Here is a 23,514-nt window from a genome sequence, read left to right as displayed (position 1 = left end):
CCTAGGAGCAATAGGTTATGTGGTATAGCCCAGGTATGTTGTAAGCTATGTCACCTGAGTTTGTGTAAGAACACTATGATGTTTGCACAATGACAAAATCATCTAATAAAGCCCAGAATGTATTCTTATTGTTAAGTGATGCATTGCCATATATATTAATATTAGACATTCCTATAATTCTTATTCTTTGCTTCCTTGCCCAACTATACACTTCTTCCATCCTTCAATTCCTATTCTTTTCATATGAAAAGTGATTTAGAAATCTCTTCTTTGCTCCCTCCCCTCTCTGCCATTGCCAAATGTTTGTAGTGATTGGCTGACATTTTATCACTCTCACCTCTGGTCTTTACATGCCCTCATGTTCTTATCTACTCCAAAAGTATATCAAGACTTTTTTTTTGAGACAGAGTCCACTCTGTCTCCCACTCTGTCTCCCAGGCTGGAGTGCAGTGGCGTGGCGTCGGCCCACTACAACCTCCACCTCCCAGGTTCCTGCTTCAGCCTGCCTTGGCCTCCCGAGTAGTTGGGATTACAGGTGTGCACCACCGTGCCCAACTAATTTTTTGTATTTTTATTAGAGATGGGGTTTCACCATGTTGGCCAGGGTGGTCTCAAACTCCTGACTTCAAGTGATTCCACCTGCCTTGGCCTCCCAAAGTGCTGGGATTACAGGCGTAAGCCACCGCACCCGGCCGTTATATCATGACATTTTAAATGAAACCTGCTCCCTCCTTGAAGAGGACAAATACGTTATTTTTTTAATGTGGTATTTGACAATCTTTCCAGATATTGCCCCATACACAGTGCATTTGCTAGAAGATTACAAGGAAAAAGGAAGAATTCAAACAACTTGGCAAAAAAATACTGAGTACCGATTTAATTTACTGAGCCTACCACAAAGTTAGGATTTTTAAAACTGTAGTTGTCGGTTTAGTTATGCTGTGCTAAATAAAAAAAGTAAAAAATATGTCCTCCTGAGCTAAGAGGGGAAAGGTTGACCTTTATCTAGATTAAACATTTGTCTAAGTCTGAAATTTTATAAATAAATCCATTGAAGTATTGGTGAAAGTACTTCAGGGAGACCAAGTGAGAAAGTTGAGATCAAGGGGGAAGTTTTTCTGACATATTACTATTCTATTTTAGCTTATGGCTTTAGAAACTTTGATCAAGGCCACAAATATTATAAAAATACAAGAAAGCAGAGCGTAAGAGTTAGCTAGGAAATATGGTCATACACTCCTATTTTACAGGACAGCTCTGCCTTCAAATGTTCTGTCTTTAATGTCTCTTGTACATGTCTTTATGTCTCTAATATTTATTAATGCATGGCTCAAAATACATATATATTTCATACATGAGACAAAGGAATTATTTGAACTAAAACATTGCAAATCTAAATTGAAAATGTAGTATACAAAGGCCAGGAGTGATGGCTCACACCTGTAATCCCAGCACTTTGGGAGGCCAAGGTGGGTGGATCACTTGAGCTCAGGAGTTTGAGACCAGCCTGGGCAACACAGCAAAACCCCGTCTCTATAAAAAATACAAAAATTAGCCAGGTGTGGTGGTGTGGGCCTGTAGTCTTAGCTACTTCGGAGGCTGAGAGATGGGAGGATCACTTGAGCCTAGGAGGAGGAGGTTGCAGTAAGCCGAGATTGTGCCACTGTACTTACTCCAGCCTGGGTGATAGAGCTAGACCTTGTCTCAAAAAAAAATTATATACATATATATACACATATATATGTGTATATATATAGTATTCAGTTAAAGAAAGCATTAAACTCACGTTTATCCTTTCTCTCCCTTAATACACCACTAAACTGTTATTATGTGAATAAAAAGCTGTCTGACAAAGAGAATTCCTAGGATGACATCCCAGTGTCAGGTCTGGAGATCAACTGCCATATACATCCTATAGAACAAGGATGAAGGTGTTTCTGATGGAGGCATCCAGGGAATGAATAAAGCGAGAAGTATGGCAAAGTATTTCTGTTGTGGCAACTGCCCAGGGCAGGAGAAGAAAATAAGATGACTTATCTGCTGGAGCACTTATACACACTTTAAAAAACTCTATTCATGTAGCCAACAATAGTGCTTTAATAATATTAAGAAGATGATGTGGAGAGGTGCAGATGCTGTTATGTATAAGAGTTAAATTTTATAGGAAGAAAAAATTTAAAAATCACTGGATAATATCTGAAGTTGTAAATTAAAAACTAGCAGCATGGCTTGATTCTCTTATTTTAAGTTACAATAATAAACAAGAATCAGTTGGAAAATATTTTGCAAAACTGACAAGTTGTTTGTGATCTTTTATTTAACTTTTGAAAATGTATTTGTGTTACTTTTGGCTTTTTTATTGCCCTAATTACTAGAAACTTTACTTGTACATCTTTGAACTTCTGATCTTAAACTGTTCAGAGAAAAAGCTAAGGGGTTTTATCATGTCAAGCAGAACCAGCAACATAGCTTAAAAATTAGTATGGAGGTAACTACAAGAAAAAAACAACTGAAAGAACTAAAGATGATTTCTTATCATTCAGAGATGGAAGATGAGGGGGCGGGAGCCAGAAATTAATGTTTTCCGCAATAAGCCTTTTCTTGCTTGATGAATTTTTTATTATACATGATTAATTTTATTCTCACAAAGCAAAATTTAAAAATTTTAAATAAAGGGCTAAACTGATCTTTTCATTGTATGCTTAAGCCCCTCTCTGGGTCATCAATTTCCTCAGTCAATTTTGAATTATCCTGCACAGCACACAAGTCCATGCCTGAGCTGGTTCTAGCTCTCCTTGCTTCTTTCTGTCCTGAAATCTTAGGGAACCTTGTGTGTTTGTCAGAAAACAGCCCAGACATTTCTCTTGCTGCCTCCTGTTTCCTTAACCTGGGATACCCTCCCTCGTTTCCTCACCTGCCTTGTCCCTGTGAAGGGCTAACACTACTGGTTCATCTTTGAGATCTTGGCTGAAACATTGCCTTTCTGGACAGCTCTTCATAACCCCCAGAAGGCTGAGTTAGGTCATTTTTCACTGTGCTTCCACGGAATTCTGTACTTGTGACTAATATAGTGACAGTCACTCTACTGTCATTCTCTAGTCCATTTTTGTATCTACTCCCAAAATGGGAGCTTCCCCAGCATAAAGTCTTTCTCTTATTTACTGTTTGTCCCTGGCAGGTACCACAGGGCCTGCACGTAGGAGGCATCACATATTTTTTTGGAATGAAAAAATTAAGGGAAGGAAGAGGTAGGCAGGGCTATAGATAACCAGCAGATCAGAATGGGGGAAAGTCAGTGGTTCTGCGAATGCCTTTGTAAAAATATTTAAAGTATTATATTTTCCTTTTTGCCTCAAATCACATAGTTCATCAATTCTAAGATAACTCTTTTTTTCTATTTTAATATCTTAAATAAGAATGTATCACACATTTGATGGCATGCATAGATTTTTAAATGGCAGCTTTCTTGGTGGTAGGAAAATAATGATGTGTCTTACCATCAAGAGAGTCTTGAGTCAATTAACTATAGTATATAAAAATATAGCTATAACATGTCTGTGAAGAAATAGAACAGAATTGGAATTCTGAGTTGGACTTACCTAGGGTGTGAGGAGCAAGAACTGTAAGAGCTGAAAGATATCAAAGTTTCTTGGCTTGGAGAGAAAGTTGGGAACAGAGCTGTGTGGAAAGAGAACAAGAGCAGTGTAGGCAACTCATGGTTTCTTTTGCCAGTTAGTAAGATAGGCTGCAGAGTGATAAAGCTCCTTACCCACATACTCCTGCCCACATTTATGAAACTGTGAAACTGTGTCAGTTTCACAGGCCACCCTGTCAGAAGGGGAAAAATTATTGAAAAGAAAAACAGGGATTCTTGTTTCAGGATGCGTCACCAGTCAGTTAAGAAAACTTGGAAAGTGGAAACCCTCCACATTGTTTTAGGCCACGACGCCAAAACCCAAGCCCAAATTAACCATTGTTGGGTAAAACCCCTGATTTTGCAAAACCCAGTTCCAAACCAACTCTGACTGATACAATCAAGTGAGGGACAATATTTAGAAAATATTTCTTAGAAAAATAGTGTAACGTTCAGTCCAAAGGAGAAAAAAAAAAAAAAAAACCCTACCACTGAACCATGAGTGAAAATTAGGGAAGACAGGTTACAGTAATATTAGAGTCTTAATTGTGCTAAAAATATTTGCTTTTGGCAATTTGTGAGCACATTAATAGTATATATCTCCAAATAAGCAGCATTTCTGTCTGTGACTTTTTGCAGTACTAAATGGAACAGGTCAATGAGCAGAGGGTTGAGCCAAAAATAGAATTTAATTGATATCCTGATTTTAATTAAATAAACTCCCTGCTTTCACTACTCTTGGACTTTGTTAACTTATGGACAGCCATGAGTAACTACAAAAATTGTCCTAAAAATGAAGAAAAATGGAGAAGTAATCCACAAACCATTATTTATTTATTTATTTTGAGGCGAAGTCTCACTCTGTCGCCCAGGCTGGAGTGCAATGGCGCGATCTCCGCTCACTGCAACTTCTGCCTCCCAAGTGGCTGGGATTACCGGCGCCCCCCACCAGGCCTGGCTAATTTTCACCATCTTGGTCAGGCTGGTCTTAAACTCCTGACCTCAGGCAATCCACCCGCCTCGGCCTCCCAAAGTGTTAAGATTACTGGCGTGAGCCACTGCGCCCGGCCCATGAACCATTTTTTAAACATGAACTCTAGAAAGGGCTAGATAATAATGCCTTACTCTAATGCTGAGTAAACTGACCTTTGGCTATAAACTGCTCACCACCAGGAACTGAATCAACTGTTTCCTGGTAAGAAAATCCTATTTAAATACAAGGGAAGAAGTCCATGACTGAGTGTTGCTTTTTCGGAAGATAGATCATTAATGTGCTCACAGATCGTGTAACCATTAGTTTTTAATCACAAGCCAGTTGTGGATATTGCTGTGAAGGTATTTTTCTATTTTAAGTGATGTATTTCTCTCTACCTCCACTGTGAATTATTTTCAGGCTGTATTAGTCAGGGTTCTCTAGAGGGACAAAACAAATAGGGATATATATATATATATATATATATATATGAAAGGGAGTTTATTAAGGAGAATTGACTCACACGATCACGAGGTGAAGTCCCACGATAGGCCGTCTGCAAGTTGAGGAGAGAGGAAGCCAGTAGTGGATCTGTCCAAGTCCCAAAACCTCAAAAGTAGGGAAGCCAACGGTGCAGCCTTCGGTCTGTGGCAGAAGGCCCGAGAGCCATTGGCAAATCACTAGTGTAAGTCCAAGAGTCCAAAGTCTAAGAACTTGGAGTCTGATGTTGGAGAGCAGGAAGCCTCCAGCACGAGAGAAAGGTGAAGGCCAGAAGACTCAGCAAATCTGATCATTCTACCTCCTTCTGCCTGCGTTAATCTAGCTGTGCCGACAGCCAACGGGATAGTGCCCACCCAGATTAAGGGTGGATCTGCCTCTCCCATTCCACTTATTCAAATGATAATCTCTAGCAACACCCTCACAGACAAGCCTAGAAACAATGCTTTGTATCCTTCAATCCGATCAAGTTAACGCTTAATATAAACCATCACAAAGGCCTTAATTATCCTAGAATGTTTTCTTTAAACTACAGAGGTAACAAAAAATGCTCTCCTTTCCCATGTCTGGAAGAAGGAAATGAGTGAATTTGGACCTTTAATTTTCTTTCAATTTTTTTTTTTTTTTTTGAGACGGAGTCTCTCTCTGTCACCCAGGCTGGAGTGCAGTGGCACAATTTCGGCTCACTGCAACCTCCGCCTCCCAGGTTCAAGCGATTCTCCTGCCTCAGCTTCCCAAGTAGCTGGGACTACAGGCGCCCGCCACCACACCTGGCTAATTTTTGTATTTTTAGTAGAGACAGGGTTTCGCCATGTTGGCCAGGCAGGTCTTGAACTCCTGACCTCAAGTGATTTGCCCGCCTCGGCCTCCCAAAGTGCTGGGATTACAGGCGTGAGCCCCCGCACCAGGACGGACATTTAATTTTCAGAGCCGCCTCACTCACAATTAGGTGGCAAAATTACCTTGATACTGAGCTCAATTTGTCCTGCTAGAACTTCATCTTTATAAGACAGTGTACATTCAGTTTGATTTTCTGTCAGCTGCTGAAAGACCAAGCAACTCATGACTGTACTTTCCAGCAACACTTCCAACAGTTCTAGAGATGTATCACATTTCTGAAGAGGAATCACTGTTGTTTTTTCCCAGGTATAAAGAGTTTTGTGTGAACTGGTGCTTCAAGCAAACAACATGTATCTACAAATTGAATGAATGTTTCTTAGACAAAGATGGTCATTGTAGCCTCAAACAAGCCTATTTATTTGGGTGAAGGGAGTGTTTTGTGAAGGAATAACAGGCTGACATATATTTATTAATGTCTCTCATACTGTGTGACAAAATCTGGCAGGGTAACTGTGAATGGAACAATTTGTCACAACTTTATGGAACCCTTTCACACACAGAATCTATGCCTTTGTTCAAGCTGCCTTGAGCACTTAAGTTTTCTAAAAGATTTCTTGGGCAAATTTCCCACAAAATTTCCCCTATTATTTACAGGGCTTTCCGTTCTTCCTTACATGTGTGAAATAACTCTTAAACATTCTTCTCAGAAGAATGTATGTCTTTCTGAAATTATTACGTTCTGGAAATAAGACAAGTCTTCAAAGCAAAGTTGCAGAACATATTTATATTGGGTATTTTCTTATTAAAATCTTAAGTCTGTAATTATGATTTTTGATATTTACCTCTGACAAGAAGTTGGGTTATAGCCACTCAGCTAAAACATAGAACTCAAAAGGTGTCCTCAAATGTTTCAGTGGTTGTCATATCAAAAATATATATACAGTATGTTTATATAAGTTATATAAATATATGTATTGTTTATTTATTTTTATGTATACATAATATACACATATATAATATATGTAATACATATGTGGTCTTGAAAGGCTCAGATGGTTGACCAAAGACAAAATAGTGAAAATTGTAGGGGGACATAATTTGACTGAATGTTTGCTTTCTAACCATCAGGATGATCCTGCTTCAGGGAGCAGTGATTTTTCATTCCTAGAGGTGTTCAAGTAGAGTCTGGGCCTCTTGTTGGAAATACTGACAAAATGTTGAAGGTATACACTAAAAAGTCTCTAAGGGCCCTTCCAACTATGGGATTCCATGCAATTAAAATATCGTCTGAGGGAAATTGGGTTTTAATTTTAGATGTTGTATAACATCTAAATATTGAACCAGAAAGAAGTCTTCTGTATGAGGGAGAGAAACATCATTAAAATTAATTGAATGCCAAATGTTGAATTTTGGACAATCAGTTTACATAGCATGGTATTTGTTCTCTAAATGTTTATATTAGATGGGATCAGGACCATAAATAACACTTAATCATGCTGAGATTACTTTAATAGTAATCTTTTCTTATTAACTGATTTTTAGGCTTTTATCCAAGCCTAGAATGGCCATTTTTTTTTGTTATGAGTTGAATTTTGTGCCTCAAAAAAAGATATGTTGAAGTTGTAACCCCAAGTACCTCAGAACATCACTGTATTTGAAATAGAGTGGCTGCAACTATCATTAGTTAAGATGAAGTCATACTGGAGTAGGGTGAGCTCCTAATTCAATATGATTGTTGTAAGGTAGAGGAAGAGATAGGAGCGATGCATCTACAAGCCAAGGAGCACCAAGAACTGCCAGCTATTCCCGGAAGTTAGAAGAGAGGCATGGGGCAGATTCTCCCTCCCAGCCCTCGGAAGAACCCAACCTGGCCAATAACTTCATTTCTCACTTCTAGATTCCAGTACTCTGAGGGAATAAATTTCTGTTGTTTTAAGCCAGCCAGTTTGTTATCTTTTGTTATTAGTTTGCCCCAGCAAACTAATATACCTTCCTTACAGTTAGCCACCTTTAGGAGTCATCTGTGTATTTATATTCTTCCAGAAATGTTCTATGCATATGCATGCACACACACACACACACGTACATTATTTATTTCCTTTCCAGTGTACTTTGGAATTATGTCATAAAACTGCTCTGTACTTGGCTTTATTATTACTTTTTCAATGAACATAGTAGAAGCTTTTCTATGTCATAACACAATGAACTACTTTGTTCTTTCTAATGGTTGTGTAGTAAGCCATTGCATGGATTTAATAGTTTTCTTTCTAACCCATCCTCTATGGATATAGTCATTTAGACTGTTTCCAGTTTTTTTCTTTTTTTCATATAAACAGTGCTGCAGTGGACATTCTTGGATAAGTGCCTTCGTGAACACATTCAAATATGTGCATATGATACAAATATGATAAATTTCCAGAAGTGGAAGTATCAAGTTCAAGAATATATGCATTTTAAAATTTGCATATATATTTTGCGTTCTTATCTTCATATGAGCCTGCATCTTTGCACTCTCATTGGCTGACACTGTGTGGGATAATACTTCTGATTTTTATAATTTTTTAAACTATGAGTGAAATATAACTTCATATTGTTTGGTTATTTCTATTTTATTTTTATACAAAGTAGCCAATTTTTCTAATAGATTGCTCTTATTTATATGTAGGAGCTTATTTTAAAAATGTATTTCTTAGTCCTATTGAGTTGATATGAGGAGGATAGTGCGTCAGTTATTAAATGTGAATATTTTTGTTCTCAAAGTGACTTTTGTATACAGAACAGACTATTCAAAGGCTCACTTTTGCTTAAAAATTTAGCAATCAATTTATTAAAGTTAAAAATCCAAAAACTGCTTCTCACAACATTTTTGTTTTTTTTTGAGACGGAGTCTCGCTCTGTCGCCCAGGCTGGAGTGCAGTGGTGCAATATCGGCTCACTGCAAGCTCCGCCTCCCGGGTTCAAGCGATTCTCCTGCCTCAGCCTCCTGAGCAGCTGAGACAACAAACAGGAGCCTACCACCACGCCCAGCTAACTTTTTGTGTTTTTAGTAGAGACGCAGTTTCACCGGCTTCTCACAATTTTTAAATGCAGCTTCCTGATCTTATTATTCTATTTGTAAATCTAAAGAATTTTAGTAACCACATTTAGGAGAATTTTGAATGTGTGTAATAATATTTATGCACTTATTAACTAAATTCCTTCATACATTTAAAAACTAATTTTGTAAATTTAATATATTCAACAATCTTTTGAAGCGTGTCAGTTGTCTAAATGAAAAACTTTCCCAAAGTACTTAATACTTTTAAATATCTTAAAGGAAAGCACATAAACACAGTGAAGCATAATCCTCTTTCATATTTCAAAGCTTTTACAGACATTGTTGTATCTGCGTTTAAATCACAAGTCTATATCAATTAGTTCATTATGCATTTTAAATTGTAATTATGCAGCTCATCTCTCATTTTAATATGCCAAATTCTCTTGAACATTACTAATATTTTATAGTTACCAAATATGAACATAGCACTGACCAAAAGCATCAATAAGATTGTTTTAATTATTTTAGGCATTCCTGTACTTAATTCTAAATTTTTCTAGGGTTAATGTTTAGCTACTAAAGGAATTATGTCATCTCCATCATTTTTAGAGTTGCCTAATCACCCTGCTGGAGGTTGTGGTTGTATAACATTTAAAGATTTAAGTCAAGACATTCATTGAATTCTGACAGAGCATACTGAGCCCTACTTAAGAACTTAAAACAGTGGTCCTTTCGTCCTCTTACTCTGGGAAGCTAAAGTCCATGGTGCTTGGAATAGCTCTGTGTCTCCCTTCCAGGCTGATCGTCTGACAGGTTTAACTTTTCTTTTAGGACAGAGATTGTCTTACCCATCTACCTCCAAAGGCTGTAAAACTTGATGGAATCCTGCATTCCCTAAATCAACTTCCATACTTAATTCTTACAGACACTAAAATAATATGAATTGGAACTGAATATTTTCTCATGGCTTTTTCTTTTCAGTCACAACTTCAAAGGACATTTGGCTGACAAGAAGAATGGCTTGGCCTTGGTTGTAATTTATATGAATCCCAAATACCTTTGGATAGTCACTTGTGAGTTGATTAAAAGCCTCATACATCTTGATCATATGGCCACCAACTGAAGGTCGGATACGTATTATACACACAGATTTAAATGTATTTATGAAGGCATTTATTCAAGAGTGCCCACTGCAGCCTTGATTGTATTAAAAAGATCGGAAATAATCTAAAGGCCCATCAATAGAGGATAGGTTATATCACCTAGTAAAGGTTACAACATCTATGTAAAAGCACTTAGGATTCAACTTCACATTTCATAGGACTGAAGATGACATATTTTGGGGGTCTGACAGCTCAGTTTCTGGCAAGCTTGGTACCATACCCTCCTGACTCACCATCATTCCCAGACTTACAGGGAAACAATCTGAAGTCACTTCATCATACAGGGAAGGTAAGAAATATATCTGGATGGAAATAGAGTCATCTTCTACCAGTATACTCCATCTAATCTACTTTTCCATAGTGTGACATTGTGATCAAAGAATATACAGTATTTGAAAAGGAGTAGATTTGAACACCTTTTTGACATAATGAGTAAGACACTGAAGTATATTTTAGCATATATACATTTCAAAAATAGGAAGCTCTGAGGCAATAGGGACAGACAGCCCGTGCCTTCAGAAATTTATCATCGGAAAGAGGAATATTTACTTATTCTAATGTTATTTTATATTATGGCACATAACATATTATTGCTGAAAGAACTATTAAAATTAATTGTTGTACATTCTTATTGCATAAATAAGGTAGGACCCAGAAAGGCTAAATTATGTGATCCAGATTCCATAAATAGTAGTAGAACTGTGTGAGTGGTAGGGACCCCAAATCTTAGAACCCATGTAAGAATAGTTTATATATTGTTATACCATTCTCAGACCAAGGGTGCGGACAAATTCTGAATTTTCTAAACCACAAGTCAGAATTCAATCAATACTGCTTTGCAGTATTGCATGAACAGAGATGTTTAAACAAGTATCTAGAAGCTACAACAAAAGGATTTTAAGAGCAGGCTTTCTTTCTTTCTTTTTTAAAAAATCAGCTTATGACTTCATATAAACGAGGTAGCATTTTAAGAGTTAACTGTTAAGAACAACATAAAATTGGTAGCACGGTTTATGGGCAGGAATGCCAGATTGCTACGTTTCCCAAACTTTATCAAGTTTTTAAAAGCACATGCAATGCAGCTGGGATTCTTAGTATAGAAAGTAAAGAAAGTCCCGGAAATTTTATGGAGAAGTTTTCATTTAAGTGAATATGTGTATTTTCTGATCCGATAGAAGACTCACAGTTTTTTTGTTTGTTTGTTTTTTGTTTTTTGTTTTTGAGACAGACCTCTAGCCCAGGCTGGAGTGCAGTGGCGCGATCTCGGCTCACTGCAAGCTCTGCCTCCCAGCTCATGCCATTCTCCGGCCTCAGCCTCCCTAGTAGCTGGGACTACAGGCCCCTGCCACCACGCCTGGCTAATTTTTTTTGTATTTTTAGTAGAGATGGGGTTTCACCAGGTTAGCCAGGATGGTCTCCATCTCCTGACCTCGTGATCCGCCCACCTCTGCCTCCCAAAGTGCTGGGATTACAGGCGTGAGCCACCGCGCCCGGCCAAGACCCAGAGTTTAATAAGATTCTCAGGGTTTCATGAAACTAGAAATAGTTAGGAGTTACTAATTATTACCTCCTAAGTACTATGACTAAAATCCTCTGCTGCCAGCAACAGGCAGCTCCTTTTAATATGTTGATTGTCCAGTCCCGGAAAATTTAGCTCACAATACCATCAATGCTTTAGCTTTTATTGCTGACACAGGTTGTGACTCCTTAATAAAAAAAAACAGGCTTCACTAAAGATAATTATAAAATACTGTTTTTGCAAGCTATAAACATACATATAATAGAATACCAGACATGAAAATAGCTGCGTTCAAAATTAAATAATTTCTCCTGATGAATTTAACTATTAATCAGTGCTTATGTAATCCAAATGAACATGAGAGTGGGAGGGAAGTCATCTTCTCTTTAGATTTAAATAAGAAGCGTTTTGTCCCTTATCCCACATTCTTATTGTTTCCCCCAATAAATCCAGAGATTGGGTGGGGGAAAGGGACTGCAGGAATACTTGTTTTCTCTTCTGTCTCATCTTCCCCAGTTCCTCGTTTCTACTTGCTCCAGGTCATTCTAAGCTTGAATAAAGCCAGTTACCTTGGTATTTTCTGGAAATGTTGGCACACGTGTAGCCGACTTTACTGAAGGTTTCTAGCAATGCAGGGGATTCTTATCACAGCACTAGAGACAACTTTAAATTGAGCATTGACCCCTCTGCTCACAAATGACCGCCGGCGACCGCACCCCTGGGACTTTCTCATGGAACCTGCTTCTACAGGCTCTGCCACCTGCTGTATTTCCTAGCTCCCTCCTTCCTTCTCTCACTTCCTTCTCTCTTTTCTCTTCCCCCTTACCCTCATCACTGAAGAACTTTTAGCTTTTTTTTGAAGAACAGCTTACCTAATCTTTTTTTAAAAAAATGCCATATTACACACCACGTTTTAGGAGAGGGTCTCATTTTTTCCACCCAAAACAATTTTTCAAGTTATTTTCCTAAACAAAGGTAGCTTGTATCATTAAGAGAAACTCTGGTGTCAAGTAAATGATTAGAATAATTTATCTTTTTTTCCCCCATCATGTTACACTTAATTTTCCTTTTTGTCCAACTAGAAAGCTCTTATTTCTTCTTACCTGGTGAGCATCCGGTGCACTCTATGGATGTTGTAAATATGTCCTTGGTTTTATCTGATGCTTGGTTTGAGATCTCTTGTTGGCTTTTTCCTGCTCTTTTCCAGTTCTCAAAACTGACATTTCTTTTTCAGAAATAAAGTTGCCTTATGATCTTTGGGAAGGCTTATATTTATTTCTTCTCTATGCTTACTGAGCTTTACTTTTTTTTTTCTTTTTTTTTTGCATGATCAGAAAAGTAGAGGAAATAAATCCTCTTCTCTACTTTGCTAAAGTCATCTTCCAACCCTGAGGTGCACCCCCCCCTTTTTTTTGACAATAAGGGGAAAGCAGCTAATAAACACAGACTAACTCATTTGGTTTACTTTCCCTCTCCCTATACTTGATAAAATACTTGATTTGCAATAAAGCCTCTCTTATAATTCTATATCCTTAAGATATACTTTAGTCTTTATTCAGGGGTTAAACCTTTTATTCACTGAATGTTTAAAAACATGGTTTGAACAAACCATGCTGAACATACTTTATGCTGAATCCTATGGAATCCTACCCACACAAACAGCTCATGATGTTTTGGAGATGTGCAGGAGGTTGATATTTTGAGTAAGGCAGTGCAGGATGCTCTGTTGGAGGATGAGAGATACAGAAAATGAAATTAGGTTTTAATTAGAAAGCCATTTTAGGGGTTTCTGGATATTAAGACAAGATGCTTTTGGGATGGCAGTGAGGACACACTTGAAGAGGATGGCATTGGAGAAAGGGTTGTCCAGAAGGAAGAAGGTGGTCCAGATGAGAGAAGCTGAGCACCATCCCAGCAGAACCATGGCAGCAGGACTACAGAAGAACATGAACTACATAAAGTCAATGTCATGCTCAGCCAACTTTCTGCACATGGAATGTCAAAGACAGTAAGAAGCTGAAGATTTCTCAATGTCTATACTCAGAATACCTGTGAGGTTATTACAGAGTAATGATCAGTTCTTGCTCTGGTAGGGACATAGTAAATGGAAGACAAGTTGTTAAAACTTTGTAATATTCAAGGTCAATTGATATTTGTATATTCATTTCAGACAGTGTGTCAAATATGACTGATTTCCTGGAAAATTTATGTCTCCTAAGGAAAAGAGTTTCTAATTAGCATCTGTTTCACTTAGACCATGTAAATGGCGAAAACCATTCAGGCAATCTGTCATACATCCTAAATTATATGAAAAGCTGTCTACATTAATCAAATAAATTGTGTAGCATTAGCCTTTGGGTTCGCAGACTATTTTTCAGCAAACACACACACCTCACAATGCTTCTACTTCTTCTTTTAAAAGTCTATTTTTTAAAAAAATGTGGTATGTCTAATGACTTTTCCCCCTTCAATACCCTGTGTGTGGGAGAATAACTGATGGCTTATAATGAATTGTTTCAAATTTGACTCTCTTCATAGGCAATGTTATCTAAGCCACAGGTCTAAAAACCACTTATATGCCAGCAATTCCTAAATTTACATCTCTAGCTCTAACCTCTCCTCTGAACTCCCTCCAGACTCATATACACACTACCTCTTATATATCTCTACCAGGAGGTCTGAGAGGCGTTTCAACCTAACAGGTCCAAAACAGGGCTCTTCTTTCCCATCAACCTGCTGCCTCTTCATTCTTTCCTCTCAGTTGATGTCATCATCCACTTGGTTGTTCAGATGAAAATTTAGGAGTCATCCTTGGTTCTTCTCTTTCATCCTTGACATTGACACCACTGGGTAAGTTGGGCCAATTCTATCTACAAAATTCTTTGTGAATCAGTTCACTTTTCTCCATTTCCTTGTTACTACCCTGAACTATCTTCTCTCCTAACATTTAACCCATTATCCAGAAAGAAGCCAGATTAATTGTTAAAAAAAAAATCAAAATCATGGCCCGGCACAGTGGCTCATGTGTGTAATCCCAGCACTTTGGGACGCAGAGGAGGGTGGATCAGGAGGTCAAGAGATCGAGACCATCCTGGCCAAAGTGGTAAAACCCCGCCTCTACTAAAAATACAACAATTAGCTGGGTGTGGTGGCGTGCACCTGTAGTCCCAGCTACTCGGGAGGCTGAGGCAGAAGAATTGCTTGAACCCAGGACAGAGGTTGCAGTGAGCCAAGATTGTGCCACTGCACTCCGGCCTGGTGACAGAGCAAGACTCTGTCTCAAAAATAAATAAATAAATAAATAAATAAATAAATAAATAAATAATCCAAATCAAAGTACATCCATTTCCCTCACGCTTGGAATAGGAATCTATGTGATCCTACACCATCTACCACTCTAATTATTCTCCTATTCAGCTCTAACTATTCTCCCCTTCTCATATGGTGATACAGCCACACTGGCTTGCCTTATGCTCCTTGAAGAGTCCAGGTTTATTCTTCCTTTATGACTTTCACTTTCATCAGCTGGGACTATCCTCCTTCTTGAGACTCACATGTCTGGATTCTTTTCATTCTCTAGTTCTTATTTTACATTTCACTTCCTCAGCTAACCCTTTCTTGATTCCTTGTCTCAGTCAGGGTCCACCCAGGAAAATGCAATAATGCTTAAGTGTTTAAAACACAGGAAATATAATACATAGTATTGGTTATCGACATGGTTGAAGAGCTAAGAAGCCAAACAGGGGGTGGTAAAACAACCAAGAGATTAATAAAAGCAGAAAGTCACTACCAGTCCTAGTCCAGAGGGACAAAAAGTGGAGGTGAGTTTACTGGAGTTCAGGGACCACAGCAGAAGCTAGAATTACATCAAACACATCTGGTGAGAGCCAGGGGGCGTATGCAGCCCTGCTGAAGATGCCGTCTAAGGCAGAGAGAGAGGGCAGAAGTACTCTAGCTTTTCCCTTCTACCAGTACTCCATTCTCGTATCAGTGGTTCCTTTGATTAAATCCAGCCTTAAATCAGCTAACACAGGAGACAGCGAAATGCCTGTGGGGGTCAGCCCCACCACAGTACAGAGCAGAGCAAGACATGGGAGAGAAATTAGTTGGAATAGAATCAGGCCAAGGATGGGAATATTGCCCAACTTAGTAGCCAGCCCTTCTTGCTCAAACACATCTTATCCCATCATTCCATTTACATCACAGCATACATCATCACTGCATAGTTTCTTGTTTGTTTATATTTTATCTTTGTCTCAAGGTCATGTCCAACACAGCACCTGGCATATTTTATGTGCTCAATAAATAATTGTCAAATGAATACAATGGGAGAAATTTTTTCTCTATAAAATCACAGCAGAAAAGATGTATAAAGTATTCATTTAATAATCCCTTCCACGTTTGTGTACATTGTAACTAGAAATACAAGCTGGGTTATTCATGAGATCAATAGTAACACATTTCTTATGGGGACCTTAGAAGTTATGTTGGATCATGGGGTTGGGATGGGGAGAAGTGCCTACTGCTATATTTTTTTTCTGAAGAGATGAATGTAATACTTTTAAAATAAATACCTGATTCAGTCTCACAATTGTGTTTTTGCTTCCTTAGTCAACATTCATTTTTAAGAATAACTTTAATGAAACAGGATAACATGTTTTTTAAAAATTGTAGGATGCTTTTGGTCACAAGTAAATGTTTCCAAAATCAAGGAATGCTAGAAAAGATTTAATTCCTAAAGATTTAAATTAAGAATTTAAAATTAATAAAAAAATTAAACATTAAATTTCAGAATTTCTCCTTTTCCTTCAAGTCACCAACTTCCCTTAATAGTAATACGTTCATTGAGTTTATGCTGTTTATGACACAGTTAGCATAAAGATCTCAGAGCTGTAGATGCAGTTTAGCATACCATTCTCTTGTTTTTCATTGAGAAACATGAGATTGAGGAATACCAAGAGGTTTCTCTCAAGATTATAACACCAGAGGACCAAAGGATCCTTAACAAGATAATCAAATCCACTCCCTTTGCCTCCAAGGTATGCAATGAATTATCAAGCTAAAGCAGGATTACATGTAAATCCACATTTGCTGAGAGCTCTTGGGGAAGAAGATTGTAATGACCCCATTTTAATAGCATTTACTATTCATAAATGTTTCCTGATATTTATGCCACATCCTTCACACTACAATTTAAGCCTATTGAGCTCACTCCTTCCTGACCTCCCATAATATGCTCAATTTTGTGTTGCCCTTTAGTTTTTTCATATACGGAAGTTCTGTCTTTATAACAAGATCGTCTATAAGAATTACATGGCTTTACATTGTTTCAGTTCTTCCTGGAGTACAGGTTGAGAGACTTCTCAACTAACTGATGGACACCTTTTATAAATTTAGAAGTTTTGCAAGAACATAGCCACAAAAGTAGTTAAGAATATCAGATTTTATTCCACTTTGAACCTTCAAGTTTGTCAATTGCACGGGTTGCTAAAAGACTTCTGTAGTTTCCTAATTCTTAGCAAGATTTTTTCCCCACATAGTTAGAAGGGTTAAGCCTATGTGATAACAGTACTCTTTCATATTGATATTGCCTTTCATACAGATGCATATAAGTAAATATGGACAGAAATATTCAAATAACTAGTCAAATGATAATAATAAAAATCTAAATGTTAGAATCTATTCTGGAAACTTTTAATTAGCTAGTTATTGATGTACATGTGTAATGTACATGATATTAATACATAAAGAGATTAAACAATAATCATAATAAGCCAACATTTATTGAGTTATTGTTACATTCCAAGCACTCTTCTAACTCTCTTTATATATAAAAACTTAGGCTCCATGACAATTCTGGGTTGCTACTATTAATATCTCATTCTAAAGAAAAAGGAAAGCTGATACACTGAAATGTAAATTGTCCAAGAGCATGCAGTTGGCAGGTTGCAACTGATGTTCATATCTAAGAACCTGTGCCCCTAACCACTAATCTCCGGCTTCTGTGGTGAGAGGACTTTAATATTTAATAGGAGGTGTCCAGGAAGTGGCACATGATGGTTCTGGTTTCAGTTCTCACTACAAGAAGAAGTGACTTGCTTGCCACAGCAGACAGAAGACCGCTGTTCTCTCAGAGGAAACGCAGCTGCCAGGGAGAAGGCACATATAGACACAGTAAAGCTATGGTCAGCATTTGAGGGGGCTACTGGAGGGAAGCAGAACTTTATGAAGAACTCAATCTATAAAAGTGATGCTTTGAGCTAGTAGTGGCATGAGCAGTGACCTAGACTTAGAAATAAGGACCCTGAAGTAAGATATGGACATTCCAGCCCAACTAGGCATCATAGTATGCCAATCATCATGCCCACATTAGAAGAGCACCAGACAGGATCAGATCTGTTTCCATAGGTCTTACCCACACAGATAAAGTGTTATGACTAGTTGCTTAGTAGAACACACTGATGGTCTCTTGTAGATCATTGTTTATAACTAGAAAAATAAATTGCATACAATTCTTATTTGAGAGTGTGGATGGAATTATTGTTAGTAAAACCCTTTCATCATCTTCTGAAAGTTCCCAGTCAAAAGAATCCTGCTATGTTTTGATAAATATGAGTTTTTGGATAAAAGAGTAGGGTGAACACATACTCTGACTTCAAAGTTCTTTAATGTTTATAAAATTTAGGTGCTACCTGCTGCAAATATATATATGTATGCATATATATGTGTACATATATATTATCATCTAATGCCATATTTCTCAGCTGATAAATACACATGTACATATACAAATACATATATTTGCATACATAGTCTTCTAATACATTATCCTCTCCTGTTCCAGTCTCCTCAATTGATTGTGAAAATCTCCCCATGTTCCTGCCCTACCATACTGAAAGAACATTATTTTCCAATTTTATATTACTTTCTGCAGACACAAAATCATGCCATGTCCCTTCTTACCTCCAAGCTTGTTGTTCTTGTTGCTTCTGCTGGGAACGACCTTTCTAGATAAATCTAAATCCAGTCAATTATTCTTCAAGGCCCAAATCAAGTGCAGTTTCCTCAGATATTCTCCACCCAACCCTGATTATTCCCATCTCCATCCGCCCTTGGTACTTCCTGCTCAAGACACTTTGGCAGTCAATCACATGCTGCCCTGAACATTGCCATGTTTCATGTGTGCATACATTGCCTGACAAATCATTTGTATATTTCTTGGGGCTAGGAACTGACTCTTAAACTTTTTGCCTTTGCACAACTTCTAGGATAATGTCAGATGTTTAGCTGACTCTCAATGCATAGCTGTTTGCAACAAAATGACTTGAAAGCACGTAATTGTTTTACTTCAGACTTACTGACGTCAATAACTACATTATTTTTGAAGGACATTTTTTCCCCTTAGGTCCAGAAAGACCTGTAGGGCACACTGTACATCACAGTCTGGGCTCCCTCTAAATCCACTGCATGTTCAGTGACAGGAATTGAGTGTATCCTCTTGTCTCCACATGCTTTTTAATCTGGGTAATTTATATATTTCTACCATTGGACAAAAAGGCATTTCATTGGAAGGAAAATGTCCTATTATTATAGAGGCACACAATTATTTGAGTTTAAACACATTTTGATGATAGTCCGCCAATGGAATTTTCTCACATGGAGGTGATGCCTATGTCAGTTTAAGTCCTCTGTGCCGAGAAATTGCTACAATTCAGCTTTAATGGCATTGGCATTTAGGCAGGCAGCTGTTGAATGGACTAATGAGACATGGTGAATGTAAAATATATGGTTTACTTAATGGGTTAAACTCAATAATCACACAGCATAAGAATATATCTCAGCCTCAATCATTCCAATGTATCTTAAAAACTGCAACACTTGTGGATCCATCCACTGTGAAGTTACCTAAAATCTCCAACTTAGTGCTTTTCATCTTGACTACCTCCTGGAATGACGGCTTCAATAACATTAATAGCACTAGCAGTTAGCATTTAGCAAGTACTTCTTATATGCCTGTAATTATCTCCATTAATCTTCACCACAACCCTGTGAGAGATGAGGAAATGGACGCCTAACGAGATTAAGTGTCTCAGTCAAGGTCAAGAGTACAGTTAGTAAGTGGTAGAACCAGGGTTTAGTGCTCTCTGCCTCCTCAAGTCAGGCTAGTCTAAACTCTCTCTATGCTCAGCATCAGCATCACCTGGCAGCTTGTTAGAGACCCTGAGTTTCAAGCCCCACCAGGGCCTACTGAACCATAATCTGCATTTCAACAGTTTTCTCAGGTGATTCATACACACATTAAACTTTGAGAAGCCCTTCTCTAAACCACCAGGTTATAATGCCACCCTTCCTGCCCAGTCTGTATCTCCCATCATTTGTTGTGAACTTACCTCTCCAAACTTCAGGGCAGCGTCACTGTCCAATTTATAATTAAACCTTTGGTGGTTCTTTGGATTTTATCTCTTCTTTCCTCAGCTTTCAGTTTTTTGAGTAAACTTTTAGGGAACCTTCTTTAACACTCAAAAATGTATTGTTTCAGTTGCATTTCTATGGTCATTTCCCAGCTCTCTATGGGTTTCTTAAAAAGAAATGATGCTGGCCGGGCACAGTGGCTCACGCCTATAATCCCAGCACTTCGCGAGGTTGAGGCAGGCAGATCACGAGGTCAAGAGATCGAGACCATCCTGGCCAACATGGTGAAACCCTCGCCTCTCCTAAAAATACAAAAATTAGCTGGGCATGGTGGCACATGCCTGTAGTCCCAGTTACTCGGGAGGCTGAGGCAGGAGAATCACTTGAACCCAGGAGGCGGAGGTTGCAGTGAGCAGAGATCGTGCCACTGCACTCCAGCCTGGCAACAGAGTGACACTTCGTCTCAAAAAAAAAAAAAAAAAGATGCTAAGAAATGATGCTAAGACCACAGCATGTTCCAGATAGAGTCACCGTTTGTCTTTGCTCTTGGGAGGTATGGTGACTCCTAAAACAATTTATCATATGGCCAGCATTGCATTGGCTTTTTTTTTCCCTTTGATTCAGGAACGCACACTCACTAGTGTCCTTAGGGATCAATGATTACCTTGGCTAAAATAGATGCTCACTTACCATATCTGAACTGAGGAAGAATGACGACATACAGATTGTTTCTGATTCTCTTTGCTGAGCCCTAGTCATTCACCACCATTCATTTGATATGTCTCACTGAATTTATGAGTCCCTGAACGATCCATGCCTCACATTATTTCCTAACTCAGTGGTAGGACGCCATCTGTCCAGTTATGCAAGCCAGAAATTCAAGAGCTGTTCTGGATATCTCTCTGTCCTTCATCTCTCTTTCCTTCTGTTGATGATTTCACAGCCCAAATTTCTCCAAGTCCTCGTCATCTTTCACCTACCCTATTGTAGTAGCTTCCCATGTACTCCACCTATATTTTCGTTTTCTCCTTTTTCTGATTATGCTATCTCTTCTTTCTGATTATGCTACCTTTCCCTCTGGCTTAAAGTATTCAGAGGTTTCCCTTTGTCCTTAAGATAAAAACAAGACTCTTCAAGTGATCTAAGAGGACCTGTCTCCCCTACCTTAGATCCCAATCCTATCTTGCACTGATGACTCCATTCCCTCTTTGTGGCAACTACCCCCATCCCCAGGCCTTCCTGCCTTTCCTCACGTTGGCTGTGCTTCTCCCTTGCGCCGGAATGCTCCCTTTACTCAATAAGCATCCTTCAGAGGGCTGGGCATGGTGGCTCACGCCTGTAATCCCAGCACTTTGGGAGGCAGAGGTGGGCTGATCACTTGAGCTCAGGAGTTTGAGACCAGTCTAGGCAACATGGTGAAACACCATCTCCACAAAAAATACAAAAATTAGCCGGTCTTGGTGGTGTGCGCCTGTAGTCCCAGCTACTCCTGAGGTTGAGGTGGGAGGATCACCTGAGCCCCAGTAGGTCAAGGCGGCAATGAGCTGTGATAGCACCACTGCACTCCAGCCTAGGCAAGTGAGACCCTGCCTCAAAAGGATAAATAAATAAAATAAAATAAGTATCCTTCAGAAATCTGCTTCACTTAGGAATCCTCTGACAACTCTCTGTTAGATCTCCGTATTGTGCACTCTCATCCATTCATTCATATATTCGTTCATGTAAATAACGCAACAAATATCTATTGAGCTACTTTTCTGTGCCAGAGTTTGTGCCAGAGTCTGTGCCAATGGCTGGAGACAAAACAATGAACAAAGCATGTGTGGTTCCTGATCTTATCATCTGAAGTGGAAATCAGAGCACAAGTCTCTCTCATTTCATAGAACTTATTGTAGGTCCAATTTGACACTAATTTTTGTGACATTATATTTATATTTGTTTCTTATATAGACTTTAAGCTCCATGAAAACAAGGATTTCTTTCTCACTATTTTGTTTCTGGAAGCTAGCTAGCACCATAGCTCTCATTTAACAGACAAAATAAATACATATTGAGTAAGTGGATTTTAGCTATTTAGACCTAAATGTCCATATTAAAATTCATCTGCCACATATAGACTCATTAGATCTTAAAATGTTTATTTTCATCTTAAACTTGACATTTTAGGAATCATAGCTCAGTGTCAGTCACAAACATTGGATTTTTAAAATAAATTATTTTAAACTATTTATTTGTTGCTAACTGGTCAATGCTAGCTCATTCATCTGTATAATTTCTCCAGATAATAATAATCCCTGCTTGGAGAAAGAGCCCTGAAGTATCTTGGAACACTATTTCCTGCAGAGTTTGGTCCACTTATTCATTATGTTGAGTTTTCTATTGTTAAGCCTCATTCAGAGTTTCTTATTCATATCTAAATATCACTCTCAGTCCCTGAGTGACTAAAGTTCTGAAGCAGATTTTATAGTAGCTTTAAAAATCTGAGTATACTAAACATGCTTGCCTCTCCCTTCCCTCACTTCCTTGAAGAAAATAGCATGCCTCACTTTGTCTTCAAAGGGTTCTAAGGTCAAATACTACTGGGAAACAATGGCTTAAACACAGCAAAACAAGTTTTTTCCTGTGGCACTTTTTCTTAGAGCCCATTAACTTGCTATTTGACACGGTGAATCTTCAAGTGTGAGGGGATACTGCATATTCAGAACACCAGATTTTTCAAGCACATGTGATAGTGGGACTCTCTTCTCCATGATCACTCATCAGAAAACTTTGGGAAGGGTTGCTTTTAAATCAGCCTGACTTTAGATGTGGAATAAAATGTCCACAGGTCATTGGTTTGGTTATTATTAAAAAATGAACTGTTTCGGTTTTCCCTGAAACTTGGCTGATTCCTGGAAGAACGTGTGTTCCACTCAACTCAAAAAATAATTATTGAACACTTGTTCTGTGAATGCCTAATGCTGGGAGCTCTCTTGGCCAAGAAGACTACAGTGAAGTCCTTGCTCCTGAGGAGTAGGAAGAGAAGAAAATAGTTGACATTGAGTCCCTGTTCTGTTCCAGGCCTGCTGCAATGCTGACACACAGCACCCCTAAATGGTAGAAATAATTATTCCTGATGAGAAGACAATGGATGCTCAAGGTCACACAGCAGGTAGGAGAGCTGAGAATAAAATCAAGGCCTCTTTCTTTCCAAAGCTTGTCTCCCCTTCCCTACCCCTATCATCCATGACCTATGTACAATCTTGTGTGAGAAACTCACTGAAAATAACATGAATATTATATCAGCAAATACAAGTAAAGTCCTATGGAAATCATAAGGGCTGTTTAGCTGTTTCAAAAAGGTGATGTTCTTTTCCTTCCCCCCAAAAAAGGGTTTTCACCCAGAACCGAGCTTGAAGAGTGTATTTCAGTGAATTATGTAGCTAGGAAACCCTCTGC

The 23,514-nt window shown here is 38.4% G+C and overlaps 1 long non-coding RNA gene across 1 annotated transcript; it reads right to left on the bottom strand.

Moving 5' to 3' along the window:
- Window positions 1–3,599: 3,599 nt before the first annotated feature.
- LOC134757602 (uncharacterized) lies at window positions 3,600–20,712 on the bottom strand. The gene is made up of 3 exons (XR_010131774.1): window positions 20,055–20,712; window positions 5,131–5,252; window positions 3,600–3,678 (listed from the first exon to the last, which is right to left on the bottom strand). It is a non-coding gene; the product is annotated as an uncharacterized lncRNA (long non-coding RNA).
- Window positions 20,713–23,514: the final 2,802 nt, after the last annotated feature.

The sequence above is a fragment of the Gorilla gorilla genome, chromosome 19 (genome assembly GCF_029281585.2).
Source record: "Gorilla gorilla gorilla isolate KB3781 chromosome 19, NHGRI_mGorGor1-v2.1_pri, whole genome shotgun sequence".
Classification (NCBI taxonomy): Eukaryota; Metazoa; Chordata; class Mammalia; order Primates; family Hominidae; genus Gorilla; species Gorilla gorilla.
Note: the sequence above shows the minus strand (reverse complement) of the source record. Positions and strands in the feature narration are given on the sequence as shown.